The sequence below is a fragment of the Thermobia domestica genome, chromosome 1, assembly GCF_964235325.1.
Source record: "Thermobia domestica chromosome 1, izTheDome1.hap1.1, whole genome shotgun sequence".
Taxonomy (NCBI): Eukaryota; Metazoa; Arthropoda; class Insecta; order Zygentoma; family Lepismatidae; genus Thermobia; species Thermobia domestica.
The window spans coordinates 230,254,828-230,277,114 of NC_137454.1; the positions used below are offsets into that span (position 1 = coordinate 230,254,828).

The window sequence follows — 22,287 nt, forward strand, 5'->3', positions numbered from 1 at the left end:
CGAACCGCTACTTGGTTTACACATGAAAGAAGGGTTGTGGTTCGACCGAGAATTGAACATGGGACACCTTGATTAAAAGGTGAAAAGGAAATAAGACTTATGCAGATGGTTTGACATGTGGAAACGTCACCATGAAGTTCACACGATTCGCATTTTTGTTCTTTTTATTTATTTATTTATTTATTTTTTTTTTTTTTTTTGGTTTAAACCATTTAAAAAAACAGCTGATGTAAACGAGCCAACCCTAAAAGTAAAAACTTCTTTTAAAAAAATATACAAATAACTAGCAAAATTTATGTAATATTTTTACTTCAAAATATTCCATACCCTCCTTTTGAAGCAAAATAAAATTAAAACATAAGAGAAATTCTTGGAGCTTTTGGTTCTGTGTATTCTTGAAATTCTACAGTTAAGTTTTATATAACCACCATCACGGTTTACCCAATCCTCAAGTTTTCTGAACTTTTAACAAGAGGGATTCAACATATCATCACGGAACTCCCCCCTCTACGAAAAAAAGGACTACGAAATATATTTAAACTAAATACAACTGCACAACAAACATGACTGAGTGGTTAGCTTTTGCGCTTCTATCGGGAAGTCCGGGATTCAACCCAGCATTCGACTATTCTGACAAAGCTTTTCTTCATTCCATCTGTGAATGTAGAAATAGTGCGTGTACTGGCCGACTAGGAGTGTAGGAGTTGGCCGATTTCCTTGCTTATTGTTTTTAAATCTTTATTATTACTAATTACCAACAGTGACGGTTTTGCGAAGGTTAGGGGATCGATTTTTCGGACTGAAGCCTGTTCCCCAAAGTTGTGGAACGTATAAAACGAATGAAACATCTATTAGTTATGCCTTTACTCATAAACTTTAAGCTCCCGTCAAATAAAAATTACGAATGTTTAGAAAAACTAAACATTAGTAAGAAAAGCCCCTCCCGAAATACTTTTCTAAATTCGCCACTGATTCTCAGTATAAAATGATCTTCGAGGTTGTATCCGGAAGATTATTGTTAAACATATAAACGAAAGGACTTTTTAGAAAACGAAACAATCAGAGAAACCCTTCCCAAAGTACTTTTCTAAATCCGCTACTGATTATTTGTATAAATTGGTATTCAAGGTTGTATCCGGAAAATTATTGCTAAATCATTGCACAACTACAGTATAACAGAGATGTGGAAGTACGGTTTGACGGACATATTGAAAAACGTATGCTTTGACGGATATATAGAAAAACGTAAGTTTAACTTTTGTGCTAGAAGATAGAGTACTAAGCTCTTAGAAATGAAACACGAATGACAAACTAAAATGATCTAGAGAAGAAAAAAAATGTCGATAACTCAAAAGTTAAAATAAAGTAAAATAGCCTGTAAAATTGCCCTCAAATACTACATTCTTCATGTTAGCTTTAATTCGTAAAACATGTGCTCCATCCATCTTGATGGTGAATTACAGAGCTAAATATGGTATTTAGGTCATGGAATTCTTATCTAACTATAGAATATACTATAAGAAAGCTATTTAGATAGAAAAATCATGAAAATGAAAAAAGCCAAAATTTCCAAAATTCTCGTTTTTTTTCCCTAAAAAGCCGGCTTTTTATGTGAAAAAAAACCATCGATTCAAAAAATCCGGCTTTTTTGCATCTCTAGGTTATTCTTAATATCATTCGATGGTGTTTGCGATTTTTAAGTAGGTTAGTAACTATATTGCTGAAGTAAGAGTTGAAAAGCTCAACAATAACATGAGGGTCTTTACAGTTTTTGCCGTTCGCGAGTTTTATTTCAGTATTTTGAACATGTTGTGGTTTTGGTTTGTTTCTTCTTTAGTTATTTTCGAGGACATTTTGGCTTGTTTTATTATCTTTTTATATATGTTTTTTATAATATTTACAGTATATCTTAATACTATTATCCTTAGTAGTTTTGCTAAGATGATTTAGTGACTTCATCTTTTTACTACACACTATTATACCTTGCGTCACCCATTTCTTTTGTCTATTTTTCATGATTGTAAACGTTGCGTATGGGAAACTCTGATCAAATATCAACTTAAATTTACTGAAAAATATACTAAACTTATCGTTCGCCGAATAAGATGATTTAGACATTACACTTGACCAGTCCTCGGATTCAAGACACTTATTAAATTGTAAAATATTGTCTTCACTGAAATTTCTTTTTTTCATTTTTATTATTTTTGAACAGCCAGTTTTTTTTTTTTTGTGTATATATATATATATATATATATATATATATATATATATATATATATATATATATATATATATATATATATATGTATTAACTAACACATTTGCATTGTAAGAGTTCACAGTGGCTATTTGTGTTCTATGAATAGAAAACCCGCTATTGAAAACATTAACGAAGCAATCTAATTTCATTTTGTTTATAATCATCTGATCGATGGCAGTTTGTGAATTTTCCGTTGTTCGCGTTGGTTCATTAACTATTGCTTCTGAATTATGGCTAAGTAGTAATATTTTCAATTGATCATCAATAGAACTATGGTCCAAATAATCAATATTTATCTCACCCACTACAACTACATCCTTCGTCTTTGTTTCATAATATGAAAGAATATTTTCTAAATTTCGGATAAAAATATTTACATCACTCTCAGGGGTTCTATATATACATATAACTACTACCTTATAAGATAATAATTCAAAAATGGATGTCTCAAAATGTTTATCTATGTTTAGTTTTTCAAACTTCGTTACCTTTTTAATTAATATATCTGATCATGAAAATATACAGGATCCTCCCTGTTTCATATTTGTTCTACAGTAACTTGCAGCAAGGTTATAATTAGTAATATTAATAATACCAAGTTAATTTTGTTTTCTCCAATGTTCTATTAAACAAATTAGACTAGGTTGCTGCATATTTTTAAATAAAATTTTCAGCATAATTTTCTTTGTTGAGCTAAGCCCTTGAACATTTTGATGAAAAATCTCTAGTTGACTATGTTGAGAACAGCTTAAGACACTATTGGACTTTTGTTTCGCCATAAAAGAATGATCGGGTCATTATAACGTGCTATGGAGGAAACATGAGTCTCATGTGAAGGAGTGACAGTATTTTTATTCTTTTGTTTAGTAGGAAATTGGAATTCAGGATTAACAACACGAATAATAGTTCTTGGATTTTTTGACCTTTCTTGAGTGCCGGTGAGGTTATTAATACTCTTGTCCACAATCATAGTATCATTTGTATTGGCCAATTTCGTATTGAAATAATGACTTAGCTATAGTAAAAATATTGCATTCCTGTACCTGAATTTCAGTTTCAATACCATTCAGTTTTTTTGAAGCCTCTTTGATTGTCCAGTATCTAGTATCATGCGACAAGTACATTTTTACCTGCGTTATTTAAATGTAATCCATGGTTTGTAAAATGATACCTTGGAAAACGACTGGTGTTTATAAATTTCACATTTTTGAAATTTTTACCTATACATTCAGCATTGTTATTGAATTGAAAAATTTGCCTATTCAAGGTTCCATTTGGACAATGTGGAAAATCGTATCTATAGGGAACGGTGACCACAACTGAGTTTATTTTTTTCTTATTCAGACATGCCAAAGTAGATTCGAGGGCACATAGTGTTTCTGTTTGTGGGGGATTGCGGAAAATTATTTGTATCAGCAAGGAGAACGACGAAATCATCATCGGTTAAATTTGCAGATAGTTTGTTTATATCTTCACACACTTGTTCAAGTTTGGCAGTTGGCTTTACAATGGAACTTTCCGATATATTGTTACTGAGGTTTTGGAGTGTAGATAGCAAAATTTTTTCCCTGACTGTCGCTTAGGATTAATATGGTCGGTTTTCTGTCAGCTGTTTTAGATCTATCATTGAATTTTAGAGGATGTGTACTAGGAATTAATAAATCAGCCCTTGTAGTCACCGGTACTTTATCCACTTTTGATGATTCACACATTTGTTTCGACATTGTTTTAGGCGTTTCTTCGTAACCATTCACTAAACATGCTTTAGACGCATAGGTGTTTGAAATGACACTGCAATTTTTGTGTGGATCATGTACAGGGGGACATATTTGTTCATTGTTTGTTTCGGTAAGTCTGCTTCTGTGGATGTGTGTGTTTGGTAACGTACAAGGATACATGAAGTCATTATTTACAGCAATATTAATTGTGATACCGTGTCTAGTATGGAGTTTCGATGCATCTTTGCCATTCACATTTGACCCTTGTACTGGAAAGGGAGTTTGACACTTTGTTGTCTCTTCCAGTCTGCTACTACTGTTGTTTGTATTCGGTGAAGTATAAGAATAAACTAATTCATCTAACACTGAAAAACCATTCGTTAGAACAATATCGGATTTGCTGGAAACAGTATTATGTGCTTGTGGCGATTTTTTAGATTTACCCCTCACTACACTTGACCACGAATTTTGACCTTGCACTGCATTCTCTTCTGTTTGTGAGTTGGTTTGAAATTGATTTAGTTGTTGTTTTAAAGATTCAATATCACTATTGAGTACCTTGATTACTTCTTGTAATGAAGACAGTTCTTCCTTTGTTGCTTGACAATTTGTACAAAGTATTAATTCATTGTCATTTTCAAGAGGAACGTTAGTAACTATGGCTTGCGTTTTGGATTTCGCTTGTGTTATAATTTCAGATGTATTTGTAATTTTAATTTGGCATGGTTTACACGCTGTACTAAAACACACCTTATTTCTTTTGTATTCTCTGCATAAAAACGAGGAAAACTGTACACTTGAGATTTCACTTAGACCACACGTTTTGATAATTTGTATGGCGAAAAAATCAACCAGCATTGGATTAAGTCGTAAGAAGTTTGCTCTGGCATCAGTTTTCGCACGTGCCATTATGTGTTGTCATAGAAATCAATTTTTGTCTGTTTCAATCTCTCAGAGTAGTAGAATCAGTGTAAGAAGTTTAGATGAAAAAAAAAAAAAAAAAAAAAACTACAGCATATGTTTGTTACTTATTTGTAGCAGTTAGAAACTTAAAAAATCACATGTAAGTAAAATTTTGGCTCACCACTAGAAATAATTGTTAAAAAATTATAATTCTTTCACTAATATCCTTCTTATGTTCTCCAAAAGATTTACACTGGTAGACATGACATTATCCCATTTGTCATAGCCTAAATAAAATTCAAGGGCCATCAGAAGCAATTGTTGAAAAATTACAATTCGTTTACGTATAAATACGGCGTCCAGATGTATTGCACAAACACAAAACAATCTGTTCTAGGTGGCCACTAAAAAGCCCGGATCAGAGCAGGACAAATCTGGTGGACTCGCGCGGGGGTGAGTTTGAAGGTGGCAGGTGCGTCAGCGAAAATGAGTATACGCGTAAGTGAGGGTAATGAAAAGAAGTTGGTTTTGACAACAATAAAGAGCTTCAATAACACTTGTCATGTTTTCACATTAATAACGCTCCACTTGTAAACATAAAATACAGCTTCTGTGCACTATGCAGAAATACACCGCCGGTGGAAATAGTTATAATACAGTATAATACAGTAATATAAGTAATCTTTTATATGCAATCACTTATTTTATCTCGTGAAGCACTTGAAATGTTTTTACACTTGTAAACCTAAAATACAGTTGTATTACTTTGTATTTAATTCTGTCACCTGTAGAAATTTGTTCTTTGTCTCAACACTCTGCATGTCTTTTCATGCAGAGTATTGAATTGTACCTGTAAATTTTCCTAAATATGGTGTGGCAGAACTTGACTAGACCTAAAAGCAACCATATATGTATTTTATTTAAATTTCTTAGAGTACTGTGCCTAGGTTTGACATTCATTTTTGTGCCTTTTTGCTTTCTTTTCTTTGTGTAAACTCCTTAATCACGTGCTATTCGACAGTTAGTGATTAATGAAAGTGAATGATCCTAAAAGAATTGGTGAAACGAGGATGTGGGAGTGAAGGTAGATTCTTTTAGGATCACTGTCGTCTACCACAAGCTTATATGATTTATGATATAACCAAGACACCTCGTACCAGAAAGGAGCATTCTATATTACAGAGTCACCGCGTTCTGTAATTTTTTTGAAAAAAATGAAATGAAATGAAATCTTTGAATTTTACGTACCACGGTTATGCCGGTTAGGTTAAGAAGACGGTGATGATGAATGAATTGGTGGAATGAAGAAAGTGGGAAGAAACGGGAGAGCTCCGAGGAAACCTACACATACAGTGTTTGTCCACCACAAAGTTCACTTGGCGGAGGATGGGATCGAACACGGGACCCCAAGCACCAGAGGTGAACACTCTACCACTGAGCCACCGTATTATTTATTTTATTTATTTATTTTTTTAAAATTTTATTTATTTATTCGTATTATTGACGAATATCTGTGAAGTATAATAATTGTATTTTCACAAACAAGCATCTAATCCAGGGACATAGGTAGAGGATGAGTCCTGGGGGCCCCCAGACATCCTTTGCTCACGAAATCCCGACTCTTCTGTAAATTTAGTCTAATATGTGATAATTTTATAAGTTTATATAATTTAACCCCATATTGAATTTGGACTCCCTCAAAAGCTTTGGACCTCTCCCGAAAACAAATTTCTGCGTATGCGCCTTATTTAAGCGCTACTTACGAATATGATTACTGCATATTAGAAATATATATTCTTTTAATAATCAAACTTCTTACACAAAACATGCGGTGAAACTTATTTTGGAACCATACTGCTCTCATCAGCATTGTGCCAACTGGTGTTTCGCTGTTAACCATGTGTCAGTAATTTAAATATTAGAACAATATGTGTTGATCCAGAAGAAGTCATAAATTTAAAAAAAAAAAAATCGTTTTTCGCCGATATTTAAGAATAGGATGTCCAGTGGAATTTCACAGAGAATTATTTCATGCATTTTTAAGGCTGCGTAAGTTTACAACCAATTCGAATAATTGCTTATGGATGCAAATTAGATATTGAATAAAATAAGTATTTGTTTTAAAAAACGCTTTCCGTTTTTTTAAAAAAAGTAAAATAAATCGTACTAAAAGTAAAAAAGAAAAAAATGAAATAAAATAAATCGTACTAAAACGTAAAAAGTAAAATAAATCTTACTGAAAAGTGAAAAATGTTTCTAAGATGATTACTTTTTTAAAAAATACATGAATGACTGAGTACAAAAGAAAGGCATGGGAAGCGCTCTCCAATACTTATCTTATAAATTGATTGTAGATGAGAACGCTCCCCGTGGTTTTCTTTTTATTCAGTCATTAATGTAATTTTTAAAAAAGTAATTTTCTTACAAACTTTTTTTAAAATACTTTTTACTACGATTTATTCCATTTTATAAAGGAAGTTTTCTTTTCAGGCATTTCGTGAAATCTATCGTGCTTTCAGAATCTGAAATGTAATTTACCAAGATCTCCTGCATGTTATACTGTACATGCGAACTCCAGAGAATTTTTGGTTGCATAATGGAATAGAATATACATACTGCAGCTACTAGAGAACAATATTAATTACTTAAGGAGCATTGTATTGACATTGGACTTACGTAGCTATGCAAAATCTCATCGTTCAATTACTTCGGGAAATGAGTTAAATTAAAGTTGCAAGATTTGAGGATGAATTTGAACCAGAATACGTATGCACTATTGTGAGTTAAAGAAAGCATGTAAAAAAGATAAGAAAAATTGAGAAGCTTTGTTACAAAATAGGCCTACTAAACATCCAATTCTTAAGGAAAAAACTAAAAACCTCATGACGTGTAAAATTCCTGTTAATATATTCTGGATCAAGATGTATTGTTCAACTATTTAAGTTATAACGCATGTTTAGCAGTGAGACTTCAGTTGCTGCGGTGGCTCAGTGGTGAAGCGTTCACATCTGATGCGTGGGATTCCTGGCTCGATCCCAGCTCGCGCCAATTGGGGTTTGTAGTGGACACACACCGTGTTCGTGGGTTTTCTCGGGGTTCTCCCGTTTCCTCCCACTTTCTTCATTTCACTCATTTCTCATTATCACCATCTCCTTTAGCCTAACCGGCATAACCGTAGAACGTTAAACTTAAAGATTTCATTTCATTTTCAATTGCTACAGTGATGAAGGGTGCCAGCTGGGCTGCAAACTGCTTTATGTGAATGGAAACTTTCACCAGATATGCAAGGTAAAAAGTTCGATCTTTTTGAATAACAATGAATGATTCAATAGATCACATGGTCTACACCAATAGATCAACTGTTCCCGTGCTTATTATTGTTTAATTCAGGCCTGTCCATGAATTGGCTCCCGGAGCCAAAGCGTGAGCGGGCACGAGCGAAGATAAGAACAGGTGAGCACAGGTGCTGCTAGCTTCGCTTCTTCCACTGCATCCGATAAGTGTTGCCAACCACACATGATGGCAAAAAACCTATGGCCAAGCCTGGCCAGAAATTCGCACGATGATAAGCATTGAGCAGACGCAAGCGTGAAATGTGCAGGTGTGCTCTCCCCCTCCCCATTTCGAAAGCAGTGACGCGAAAACACTGCAGGAAATAAAATTGGTACGTTTTTTGGTTGAGGAAGACGCATGATAGACGTTACAGTTAGCGTTGAAGTAACTAACAAATGAACAAGAAAGAAAGAAAGAAAGAAACTAATATTAAACATGTCATCTTACAGACATAAAAACGACTGCAAAAATCGGAAACGAATTGTTTCAGACCTTTTTAGCTTGCTTACACAATTCGTGACGTTGTATTACATTAGCACTCGGTCTGTAATTTGTCATTCGCTTCACGTTTGCTAAGTTGTAAACGCCTTTCGTTGCTAGATTGATAGGAGAACGACGGGAGGTTGAAAATAATAATAATAATAATAATAATAATAATAATAATAATAATAATAATAATAATAATAATAATAATAATAATAAATATAATAATAATAATAACAATACGCATTATTATTATTATATTATTATTATTATTATTATTATTATTATTCGGACCAAAGAGGGATGAAAATGGGGATTGGAGGAAATTCATAACTAGGAATTGCATAGTTTATACCGCTCACCTAACATTATTAGGGTTATTAAGTGTAGAAGGCTCAGGTGGGCAGGCCATGTAGCCAAAATGGAAGAAATTAGAAACGCTTTCATAATTTTAACTGAAAACCCAATTGGAAGAAGACCACTAGGAAGACCTAGGCGTAGATGGGAAGACAATATTAAGATGGATCTTGCAGAAATAAGAGTACAGAGTAGAAACTGGATCCAGTTGGCTAAGGACATAAGTTAGTGGAAATATTTTGTAAACGCGGCATTGAACCTTCGGGTTCCATAGACCATAGAGTTAGTTAGTTATTATTATCTAAAAGAAATGTTCAAATGTTGTTAAGAGACAATTACACAGAAGAACCGAGTTTCGACCAAACACTAATTTGCCGGAAGGAAATTCCAGTGCAGTCCAGCCTACTTTAAGCGTTATCCGTGCAACCCACGTTTCATGTTCAAGACATTGGGAATAATTGTTCGTATCATTCAGTTGGAACGTTTCCTTTCGAATTTACGCTATTACAGTAGACCTACGCTATTACAGTAGGCCTACGCTATTACAGTAGGCCTAGAACATTGTGACTTTCAAAATCAGTCAGTAACTATCGAAGAAAGACAAGCGTGTAGCTTCAGTCGTTGAAATGATTTAACATTCTTTTTCACTTTTAACAAGCCACCGGCAAGCAACCAGCCAGGGACAATACATTTTTCCTTATTAAAAAGACACTCCTTGTTAAACTAATTGCAGTCACTAACGGTCACACTTAAAAATGGAAAATCTCTTTGGCTCTCTTAATATTTTGTTTGATTCTTTGCGATCAAAGTAACTTTAAAAGTGGAGTAAGAGATACTATTCTTCCTATTGATAGTGTAATAGTGGCTTCTAATCTCCACAACCAACCCCTTGCTAAGCCTGTTCGTACACACATACATGCATAAGCTAATTTTCTGGAGATATACTTAGATAATTACAAACAAGTGCTACAGTTTTTTTTTCTTATCAACAGATTATCTCTTTTCCTAAAAAGCGAAACAACATAATATAACAAACCCACACTCGGATATAACAAACCCACATCCCTCTTTAACAAAAGGAAAGAAAAAAGAAGAAAAGGAACGTACATAGTTTATCATTTGATTGCTGTTACAAGTTTGTATTGTCTATAGTTAACGGATACCACATTGTAAAAAAAACACTTTACACTAAATGGCAATCAGTTACCATACATACTTTTTTTTTTTTTGGTAAGCTAGTGATTACCGCCAAGGTTGACAACACTTCCGCTCCTCTAAGGACAAAACCCGAAGATCCACGAAGCACGAACAATGGTATTTGCCCGTAGAATGCTCGTGAGCGTTCACGAGGAGAGTTTCCACTATCTGCTCGCCGTGGGCAGGGCTGGTTTAATTTCATTTTGCTGTATGTCTTTAACTTCGTGCTATAGATTTAGTGATTCTTATTATAACTTGGTGTTTTGTATCGCCAGTGCCGTATGTAGAATTTCGTCAAATGGGGAATTCAAGCACTCGGTCTCATTTTCTTAAAGGGCAAGTGTGATTTTTGCATGTATGTCTTAATATAGTAAATGTTTATTTTTCCATAATATTTTGCTTAACTGTGGGCTTAAACTTGGAAACCACTGTTTCGTACTTCAGTTTTGCGTGCGTCTGATGAAAGCTTTTTTTTTCTTTCTTGACTTTAATAAATATAATAAAAATTTACCCATTGACTCAGTCATTTCTTGAGGCAAATTTTCAAGGTATTGTTTTCTATACAACTATTGGTTTAAGTGTGTAGAATAAATAGCGCCTTATCTTTTGTATTGTGATTTATTATGCTGTGCACAAGAGCATAGTACACTACACGCAAAATTTCCAAATTAAAAACATTTTTAATGTGGACAGGTGTGTATTAATGATTTTATTAATATTTTAGTAATGTATTGAATGTGATAATTTTAGTTTAAATTTATATCAATAGTTACTCAAAAATTTTTTTTCATAAGTAAGAAAGTGTGGTTTGTTTGTTGTCATATTGAAGCGGGTGTTTATCAACATTGAACACTGACATGTTATTGAGCAATATCCGTTAATATCTTAAGCTTAATTCAGCTTTTAAGAATGTTTAATCTCTTGTGCCGCCAGTAACAGTGAGGGGATTATTATAATCGAAATATTGTGTATGACCATACAAAGGTAATTAGAAGAAAATGATCCTCTGTCAAAGGCTATACAAATTATAGAGAGTACTGTACTGTAAGGAGCCCTTTCCCAAATTATTTTATTTTCAAAATTCTTACAGTATATAGTTTTTAGATTCCATTTACTTACTATAAGTATTAATTTTAGTATTTCTTTATTTATTAGTAATATTTTTATAGTTTATACATCCACACTAATATTTAAAAGAAAAGTAAAATCTTTCCTCTCTGGTTATAAGTGAATGTATAGTTACAAAATTACGGAAAATCCTCAAACGTAGGAAGAGACGTCAAGCTTAGAATCTGTTGAACTCACTGTTATGTAGTGTTTAATACCACCAATAATGCATTGGGTCAAGAAATTCAAAGAATTCATCTCCTGTAATAAGGAAACAGAACACTTACCTGTTTAGCGAGGTGTCAAGTTTCTGTGTCCACTCTGTTGTTTCAACCCTATGTCCAAATGTGTATGAAAAAAAAGGAAAAAAAAAAAGAATGACGTTTGATCTGCCAAGTCAGCTAATCTTTTCAATTGACGCTTTCTAGCTTTGTGAAATATACAATAATGAAATATAAGCATAACAATTACTTTTGGAAGTATCGATAACTCTAGAAAATTTTAAATCACGTGAATCATTTTCCAAAACCTTCAAAATACATATAAATTATAAACCCTTGCCATAATTATCCTACGTCATCTTATAAAATATACCTATGTTGAATTTGGAGCAAGACAGTTTAACCATGAACAATCCTCTGACTCTGTTTATAGACGGTAATGTTTTATACCAGTTTGAATTGAAATGTTCGATGGATGTTATATTAAGATTTACCAGGTTTTATAGGTTCTCTATTTATAAAAATTAAACTCATCAGAACTCCTCTGAAAAATCGTTTTAATACGGCCATTATAAAATTAAAGTTACAGCATGAAAAGCAGAAAACTGCTGATATTTTTTAAATTTAAAAATATGCTAAAAAATTCCACACTAAAATTCATAGAAATTTATTGATATTATATATACATTTTCAATTACTACTACAATTACTACCCTTTAAACATGAAACCGAACACACACACACACACACAAATAAATAAATGAAAATAAAAAAATAAAGGAAGTGAAAAAGGAACTTTTTCATTGTTCACTGAAAAAGAAAGAAGATATCGTGACGAAAAATTGATTGTTTTGCCAAATTTTCAGTCTGTGGCAGTAAAACCAGATATCATGTATGAAAGTTACTTTGCGTACATTTTACAAACCAGTGGCCTTACCAAGTTTCATGCTTCTGAGGAAAAAACCTATACAGGGTCCATCAAAGGGAAAACATTCAGCCGGAATTAAAGATTATATAATGCATGTAAAGGCTTCTGGATTATGGCAGTATTTGAAATATATAATAACTTACATAGTTTTGACAAGACAAAGATTATTTAAATTTAGTAATACGGAGAGATTATTTACTTCTAGAGAGAAATTAACACAGGAGAAATAGACAAAAAAGAAAAAAATGGGAAAACTCTGAAAACATTCCGACTAAGATCGATTTTTGTGAAGACTTATTTTGGTATCTTCAGCATATCCTGAAAAGTGCCCTTAATTTGAATCGTGGGTATTTTTTTTTTTTTTTAAGGGAAATTTAGTTCTTTGAAACCATCTCAGAAATTATCAATTTTTCGAAGAAAATAGTTATGAGGAAAATTGTAGTTTATAAAATTCTATAGAAAGGAGATCCTTACACTTCTTTTTTCATTCACAGAACCAACTGTTTCAATCGACCAACTGAATCGTCTGAAGAGAAATAGGGTGACCTTCAGACTATAAAGTTTCTGGAAATAAATCATTGGATGGGAAAAAAATCGAAATAAGAAGCCAACATTTTGGAGGGGAAAATAAAAATTAGCTGTAATAAAAATTAGCTCGCTTCCTACTCCCCCCTCACCCCATGGGAGCGAGGGTGACTTTGAAAACTCAAATTGGGAGGCCTTTTTTTTTATTGCAGATTCGGATTCTACGAGGAAAAGTAAGTAAATTTGACAAAAGGAAAGATTCGTAATAGATGACATTGTAATCAGTGAAAACTAGTTTCACTAAGGTTTTGTTTAATTGGATGCCCTCACATTTCATTCCAGAATAAATCTACGATAAACAGTATCAATTTTTTATTACAATTTTTTCACGACTCGTGATAGATGGTGCTACATTCAGCAAGAAGTAGTCAATTTCATTCTTACCTATGTTGTATTTAATCATGCTTCACAATTGATCAAGAGTTCATATAACAAAACTTGTTTTCTGTATAGAAGTGCTTATTTTTGGTACATTCCCCCTTTTCCTCTCGTCTTTCAGTTAGAGCAGGAGCTTCCAATTTTCGTGCATTTGTTGATCTGCGCTTCGAATGATTGTAAACAACTTAAAAATGCGTATGCTGTAATCCGTTCCGTTATATTTTAAAGAGTTTTTGGCACTTCTCGATAAACATTTACGAAAATCTAAAATAAATCTGGCGGTGTAAACACCTGCCATATTATCCACAAAATCTGAATCATTTCGATTTTCTCTTTTGCAAATAGATAATCCATACTTATTGAATGACAGTAAAGAAAAAAAAAATACAATTGAGTGTAGTGTCGGAAGCACCCAAAATAACATACACTTCAAAATAACAGAAAGTAAACGAATCAAGGGACTGGTAAACCACCCTGAGTATCAAATAAAATATACCGAACAGACTCAAAGGTACCGTGAGTGTGGACCACGGAGAGATGCAGTCGATAAAATGCTTGGTAAGTAACTACGATTACAACCGCGGGCTGCACTTAATTGCACTCCCACAAACGACACATCTGAGTTATCTGAATTCACGTTGAATGCAGAGCCATCTTTCTACCACAAGTAGAAAAAGTGTTTAAGAGAAAAGAATAGCCCTGTTTATTGATTTATTCTAGATTCAACGAGGAAGATTCCAATTGAAGAAACTTCAATGAAACTAGTTTCCACTGATTACAGCGTCATCATCTATCACAAATCGAGAAGAATGTTTCGAATAAAATATACTTATTTCTTTGTAGAATCCAAATCTGCAATAGATAATGGGGGTCCCCCGTTTAAATTATTAAACCTACCCCACCCTTCTCCCAGAGGAAGGAAGACCGATATTTCAAACTTTTTTTTTCTCCGTCCGATGCTTATTTTTATAGATATTTTGACGTCTCAAATTTAAAACCTCACTTTTTGTTCATAATTCAGTCTATACCTTTGAAACGATACGAAAGAAAACTCAAGAGACTTTTTTTTTTTTTTTTTTGCGTAGAATATTATATACTGCAATTTCTCTCATAATTATTTTGTTCGAAAAAATTATAATTTTCGAGATAATAGCGATAAACTAGAATATCGTCCCAAAGAAACAAAAACTCGTGGCTCAAATTAAGGACCTTTTTCAGGATATGCTGAACACAACTAAGTAAAACTCTCCACAAAAATTGAGCTTGTCAGAATTTTTTTCGAAGTCTAATTTTACTGGGCTATTACTTAAACTAACATGAAAAAAATTATACGTGTATGGTTTCGACAGTCTTTGCTACTGTCAACTGGCTTGGTTGCTTACATCGACATCTAATCCCTGTGTGTAAACGAACTCCAGTTATTTTTTCTTCCTTTGACTTCTTCATAATTTCGTATTCTTTAAAATATGCATATCTATTTCTTACTATTAAATGTTTATTCACCTGTTTCTTTCTTTGAAGACTTGTCAAATATATTATCAGGATATTAAACCTCGTAATATTGAGTAAATTTTACAATAGGAAAAAAAACAACATATAAATGCAATAGTAGATAGATACCTTATGTAATATACTTTTTTCTCCCCTATAATGCCATATTCGAGCAGAACATAAATCACTGTAACTATGTTCTTATCTTGCTTGAGTAAAGTGACTAGTTCGAAATACCGAAGTTGAATTTTGTTTTATTAGCTGCACAAAGTTTCGGTAAATAATTCGTTTTCTTTGTATCAGTTCTTGTGTACTTCATTGAATTTTTGCCGTTGTTGACTTAAATGCTGTTTCAGTGTAGGCCTTCCATACAGAGTCAATAAAAAATAGTGAGGATGCTGTAAGTTATATCCAGCCAGCATGATTTTATAGAGATAATTATTTCAAGGTGATGATTGAATCACTTCCTCTTTTGGTCTCAGCGATTAAGTTTATGCAAAACTTTGACTGATATTCTTTGGATTAGAAACAAAAAAAGTATTTTAATAAAAATTTGCTTAGTAACGATTTTAATTATAGTGTATATATGTTACAATGCTGTAGAATCGGAAAACAGTTCTTTAAAAAAAATTCTGAAATTTACAAGGAATAGTGGGAAAATTGCAACTCGTTTTCGAGTTCTTCAAATGTTTGTTGTGTCTACAGCTAGGTTAATAAGATCATATGGTACCTTAGTAGTGATTCTATCCAATATTTTCTGTAAAACAATACATTAAGCAACAAATCATAATAATGCCTGTACCCAAGACTTCCAGAAGTGCTCTTTTTTTTTTTTTTTCACAGGAAGATATGTTATTACTGGAGAATATTTGAAATATGCACAAATTTGTGGTTACCTGACTTGTCGCAACTTCGAATTCATCAGTTTTTCTTAACAATCCTGAATATTGCCCCATATAACATTTTTGAAGAAATTCTGTCATTTTCCGTCCCCCTCCCCCCTCTCTCAAAATTATTCCATTTGACAGAAGTTACTAGGTTAAACTATTCGGGTCCCAGAGTTTTTTATTCGACTCTCATACAAGTTAACAAAGTCGAGATGTAATTAAATCGTTTTCTCGTACCTCAAAAAGACAGATTACTGATTCATTCAGAAGTTGATTTGGTCAGTGCCTCTAAATAATCTTTCTTTCTTTTAAATAAGCGTGATCCACAGTTGTGCCCTTCATGCTACAAGAGACGAGTGATTAATGAAAACAAACGATTGTGAAATCAAATCAAATTTTTGTGCTCTTCCACCGGAAGGTCGACCCCGGGACAATGTACGCCAAAGGCCATAAATGTTTCTAATATTGAGATCTACCTTAAATAGCTGTCTTGCACCCCGAAGGCGAAAGGCTGTTCCCATTTCGTAAATGTTAGGCAAGATATTTAGACTCTCTGTACTCCCTAAACGCAGTTTTTTCAAACGCGGCCATAAACGAGTCTTCTTTTCACAGTTTAGACCAGGGTCAGCTGCTTTCTTGTCCCCGAAAACGGAAGATTATTTCTGGTTAGTGAAATTGTCACTCAAAATTCTAAACCTCCGGCAATGAATTTTCTAGAACTTTTCCCTAAATTATTTTTCCTTTGCTTGAATCTTTGCCAAACTTCTTTGCACTTGAGAACAGTAGATTTCTCGCATTGCATTTGAAATAATTGAATTCGTGCATGTGAATTGAAGTATGCAATTTTACATTATATGAAAGAGAAAGACAAGCAACACAAAATTGCACCATTACATCCTGAGGTTCCAGAGTTTAAATTAGGGAACATTATGTCTTTTTTTTTTTTGTGCCAATCCTGTAAATATCACCTTTGGTATTTCACTTTTATATCAGTGTATCATATGGTACTCTATATTTTATGACCCCTATCTTACTTTACCCCTCCTTTTAATTGCTGATTTCACTAATATAGTTTCGCTCTATATACCATACTTGTTCGATCCCAGTTCGCGTGATGTGGACTTTGTGGTAGACAAACACCGTCCTCGTGGGTTTTCTCGGGGTTCTCCCGTTTCCTCCCACTTTCTCTATTCAACCATTTCATTCATTTCTCATAATCACCGTCTCCTTTAGCCTAACCGGCATAACCGTGGGACGTAAAACTGAAATAGGTCATTTCTATATACCAGGGGTGCCCACAAAGGGGGGCTATGACGCAAACTGCGTTATTGAAATATCATACATATTTATATTTATATTTATAAAAGTTATATTTGAAGGGGGTTAAAAATCTATATAAATATGTTTGATGAGGTGTAAAAATTAATCAAAAAGATTTTTTTTCATGGAAGAACACCTACGGATAGACAATTAATGGGGGTGCGTCATGGATATGAGGGGGTTTGGGAACCACTGTATATACAATACTATTCATAAAGAATAAACATGTCAGTATATCACTCTTATTCCTAGTAGTAAACAGTCACGCTAACAGTGTCACTAGCAGCGCTATCTGACGCAAATATATGTCGCTAGCATGCAGGCAATTTCCAGATTTAGAGCTATCCATCACGACTCTGGAACCCCTTACTACAAGAATACTAACACTTTTCTGACCAGAGTGTATACACTTGTTACAATTTCGATAACTTAACGTTATATTCATCAGACACTAACTGAAAGAAATATCTTCAGAACATTGTAATATATACTTAAAAGAGAAAGGCCTAACACTGTAGGAAGAGGAAAGAGATATCAAAGGAACAGCAGATAGTGTTTTTGAGAAAGTGCTTAGAAGTGAATACAACACCTAAAGGATTGATAGTGAACAAGAAGGGCGTGAATGTGAGACAGATATGAGAAGCTGATTAGAAAGTTAGAAAAAGAATTGGTGTGGGACGGGATAAGAAAAACGTACTAAGAAGATTAAAGTGATTGAGGAAGTAACAAAAAGAATGTCGTCCGAGATAGTGGGCAGAATGCCAGTGTTCGTAAGAGCGAGGTTAGTGAAGAAGTTAGAACAATGGGAAAATAGTTTTACGGAAAAGGAAAAGGTAAGGTTGAGGACGAAAGGAGAAAGATTAGCATGGAAGAAAGAGGATAAAGCAGGAGGTAGTAATAGGAAAAGTGGAGTTTACAGAGGAAGAAAGAAATTTCCTGAACTTGGTATATAAATTTAAAGGTGTAGTATATAAAGTGGAGTGTAAGGATTGTAATATAATATACATTGGGAAAATAGGGAAAAGACTTACGGAAAGAATGAAATAACACAGGGATGATGTTAGGCTCGAGAGAGAAAAAAATACTATATACAAACATGTTAAAGAAACCGGACATGGTAGAGATTGGGCAAATGTCCCAAGGACTAGAAAGGGAGAAAAGAGCAATAATAAGGAAATGAAGGAAGTACAAAGGATAAAGAAAGAAGGAAATGACAAATAATTGAACTGGACAAGTGGGCTCTTAATACATTAGCTATGGGATAAACTGGTGGAACAAATTGAACGAAAAGAGCGGGACTAGACTGATTTCCAGGTAATTTATTTCCATATATTTTATTTAATATTGTTATTCTTATAAATAGTTTTATTTATGTTACATTTAATATTATTTCTATATATTTTTATATTATTAGATTTATAATCAGTAGTATTTAGTGTAGTATTGTTACATTTAAGATTATATCTATTGTGGATCAAGGTTGGACAAAGGGAAAGTGTTTAGGATATAGTCACCTGCAGGTAGCATGGCTGCTCAAGGTCACAATGTGCGGCTGGCCGAGGTGAGCTTCCACATTATTCTGTTGCAGTGTTGGCATGGTAGTTAGCTAACTTGCACTGCAGAATGTACGTTGCAATGTCTCAAATTTGTGAGGTATGCATATGTGTATAAAACATAATAATATTCTGGTAAATACGCGAAAATATTGCCGTTCACATACTGGAATTATGCCCATGTTACACAGTATTGATTAATGTAAGGACGTTAAATTTTCGTTATTTTCTGCCCCAAAAAAAGATATTCGAAAATTGGTGCTATTGTTCGTGTTAAACTAAAGATATACAGTGTTATTTCAAATCATGTTATTTTTTCGGATAGTTGTAATAAAATTTAAATATATTACACATTTTCCCGGATTAAAATAAAAATGGGTAATAAAATATAAATGCACTTCGATCGATGTGATGCACTTCGATCTCAAAATAAATTTTAACAGAAAAACACACGCACACATATCATTATTAATATATTTTTTCTACTATAAGGATTCTTTTTATTTGTTATTAATCCCTCTGTGATTGACTGTACTTGTTGTTATTGGATGTTGGAATAATTGTGTAGGACTGGCAGCACTGCCGGTTATTAGAAAACTGATTGACAGTAAGATCGCTACTCGGAATTCGTCTGCTTTTGCAGTGACCTTCAGCTGCCATGCTACGTGCCGGTCACTATATTATCGAGGCAGATAAACAATTATAACCATCAGATGGATTGACAGATGCAAAAGATAAACACATGTAGAGGGTATTGAGTCCAGGCAGGTGGCCGATTGAACAGGTGTAGGTCAGAAAAAGAAAGACAGTTGGTTTCCCAAACAACCAATGAGTACTTTGGCCTTTCTCTTTTGAGTATATGGTTCAACGTTCTAAAGATATTTCTTTCAGTGAGTGTCTAATTAAAGTTGTCGAAACTGTGACACTGTGTTTTAGTTTTAGTAAAGGTGTCTCATACTCTGGTCCTCTGGTCAGAAAAGCGTTAGTATTCTTGCAGATTTAGAACTATTGTTATAATTAAGTTGTAACTTAAAAGCTGTATTCTTTCATTGGTTTAGATTTGAGCAAATATATAACAAGAAAACAAAAAAAATGTTCATGCCAATCCGGTCTTGTTAATAACTTAAATAGTGACTTATGATTATTCTTACTTTTAATATTAAGGTACAAATTACGTTCATTTTTTAATTAGTGTAAACAAACTTGTTTCTCTTGACTGTCAATCTGATGCATTGTCAGGTGGCACAACTTTCATTAACACTTGAAGATAAAAAGTAATTTTATCTATGATTCTCGGTCTTACTTTATAATATACAAAAGGAACGTAAATAATAGTTCCAACAGCAATTAAACCAACTGCAAACAAATACTCTATGGTAGGTTCAATAACGATTGGTACAGTTGCAAGAAATAATGCTACCAAAATTATGATGATTGGAACTAAAAAGGGAGCTTTGTACGGCCTTGGTGCATCTTTCTTTGTTTTTCGCATAATAAAAAGGGAGACCATTGCCATTCCGTAGAATATCCAGATAAGAAAGCTCGCGAAGTCTATTAGCAAGACGATGTTGCCACAGAATATGAGCATTAGTGACAGTAGCCCTTGAAGTACCATAGCAGGAGTTGGCGTAAGACGTTGAACATGCACATAAGAAAGAGCTTGCATCATATGCCCGTTCCTTGCTGCAACTAAACATATTCGTGCAACACTAAACTGAATACCTAAAGCACATCCAAATGTAGCAATAGCCACACCGAGAGGAATAAGAAAGCTCCATTGTCCGAATAATTTTTCCCCGAACAATACTGCAACAGCAGGTGCATGTATCATTTCTGAAGAAGTAAGGACGGTCATATAAGCCATGTTCATCATTACATATAAAAGACAAACCAGTGGTACTGCAATCATTATGCTTCGTAAAATATTTACTTCAGGTCTTTTTATCTCTTCAGTGACTGCATTAACTGTTGACCATCCATCGTAAGCCCAAAGCCCACTGTAAAATGCTAACGCTATATCCCGCACCTCAGTGTGAGTTCCTTGAAATCCAGTAGCAAGATTTTCGGTATGTCCTATTCCCAGTTCGTAAAGTCCGCCAAAGATAATAGTGAAACAAATCATAAGTTTGCTTACAGTGCAGATGTTTTGTATAAACACATAAAATTTTATACTCATTATATTTATATATGTTATCAAACCTAACGCCACAATTGCTATCATCTTTTTAACCATATTCTTTGTGTCAAGTGCTAGAAATTGTAAAGAAGATTCAAAAGGTTGACACACATACTCTGCAAAGGTTAGACAAATCAGAGCAACTTCCGTGGGTCGTAGAACTATAACGTAAATCCACGAACAAATAAAACTTGGAAGTGGACCCCAAAATCTATGCAAAGGACCAAATGATTCCTGAAAATATACATATTCTGCTCCAGATTTCGGTACCACAGTTCCCAGTTCTGCAAATGTTAATGCACCAAGAAGTGAAATACCTCCACAAATAATCCAAATAAGGAGGCACAATGCCACTGACCCTGTTCTTTCAAGTGCACTCGCTGCTGAAACGAATATTCCAGAGCCCACCATAACGCCAATGATTAGACTTACTGCACTAAATAAACCAATCCCCCTTTTCAATTCTACACCTTGTTTCTCCTTCGGAAGAACTGCAGCATTTTGTTCATTCTTTAAGCCCATTTTACCGGCTGTTAGAAATTTTCCAGGTTACTTGAAATTTTTATCAACATGGATATTTACTTTCACTCAGTAAGTACTCGCAATAGGCAAAATCTTCTTCAGTCTTAATTCAGGAATACATTGTGGGAGGATAAAGTCCATCATTTCACTCTTTCAACTAAGGAGAAATGATCAATTGCATGGTAATAACACGCGCTCAGTGGCACAGATCTTTTAGAGATCTCCACATTTAATACTTATAGTACAATAATAAGTTCATTTTTATATAATTTTTACACAATGTAGGCTTTAAAATGTCAGTTGTTTCATCATTTCAATAGTAAAAAACGAAAGTATCAAAATATGCTTGTCTAGAGGTTCTGTGTATCAAAGATTAGTAGCAAGGTTCGTATATACACTAGTAGCAAGGTTCGTATATCAAAGATTAGTAGTTGCAGACGATTACCTTTGTATTATTTAGCTTTATTAAATTAGCATTTCTCGCCCATCGCACGGGGAAATATAGCATTATGCTTTCCCTTGAGCTTTAGAAGCTATGGTTGTAGAATTAATTTTAGCGTTCTATCTCGTGACAATCATTTACAATTGTTAAAAGTAGAATTTTACATTTAGCCATTATCGCACAGGTTAAGTTCAGGTAATCTTTCGAAACAATTGTCGAAAAATCATAATTATTCTCATTGTCTTCAAGAGACTTGCACTGGATGGTATGACAATACCTCACTTCACATAGATAGAATTCAAGGGGGATACTAAAAGTAATTGTTGAAAATTGCAATTCGTCCACGATTTGCGTATGAGTACAGCGCACAGTGGGGCGAAAACGCAAAAACCTGGCCAAAAGTTAAAAAAAAAAAAAAAAAAA

General features: G+C 33.7%; 1 pseudogene; it reads right to left on the reverse strand.

Moving 5' to 3' along the window:
* Positions 1 to 19,833: 19,833 nt before the first annotated feature.
* LOC145694578 (b(0,+)-type amino acid transporter 1 pseudogene) lies at positions 19,834 to 21,808 on the reverse strand (annotated as a pseudogene).
* Between the last annotated feature and the right edge of the window lie 479 nt (positions 21,809 to 22,287).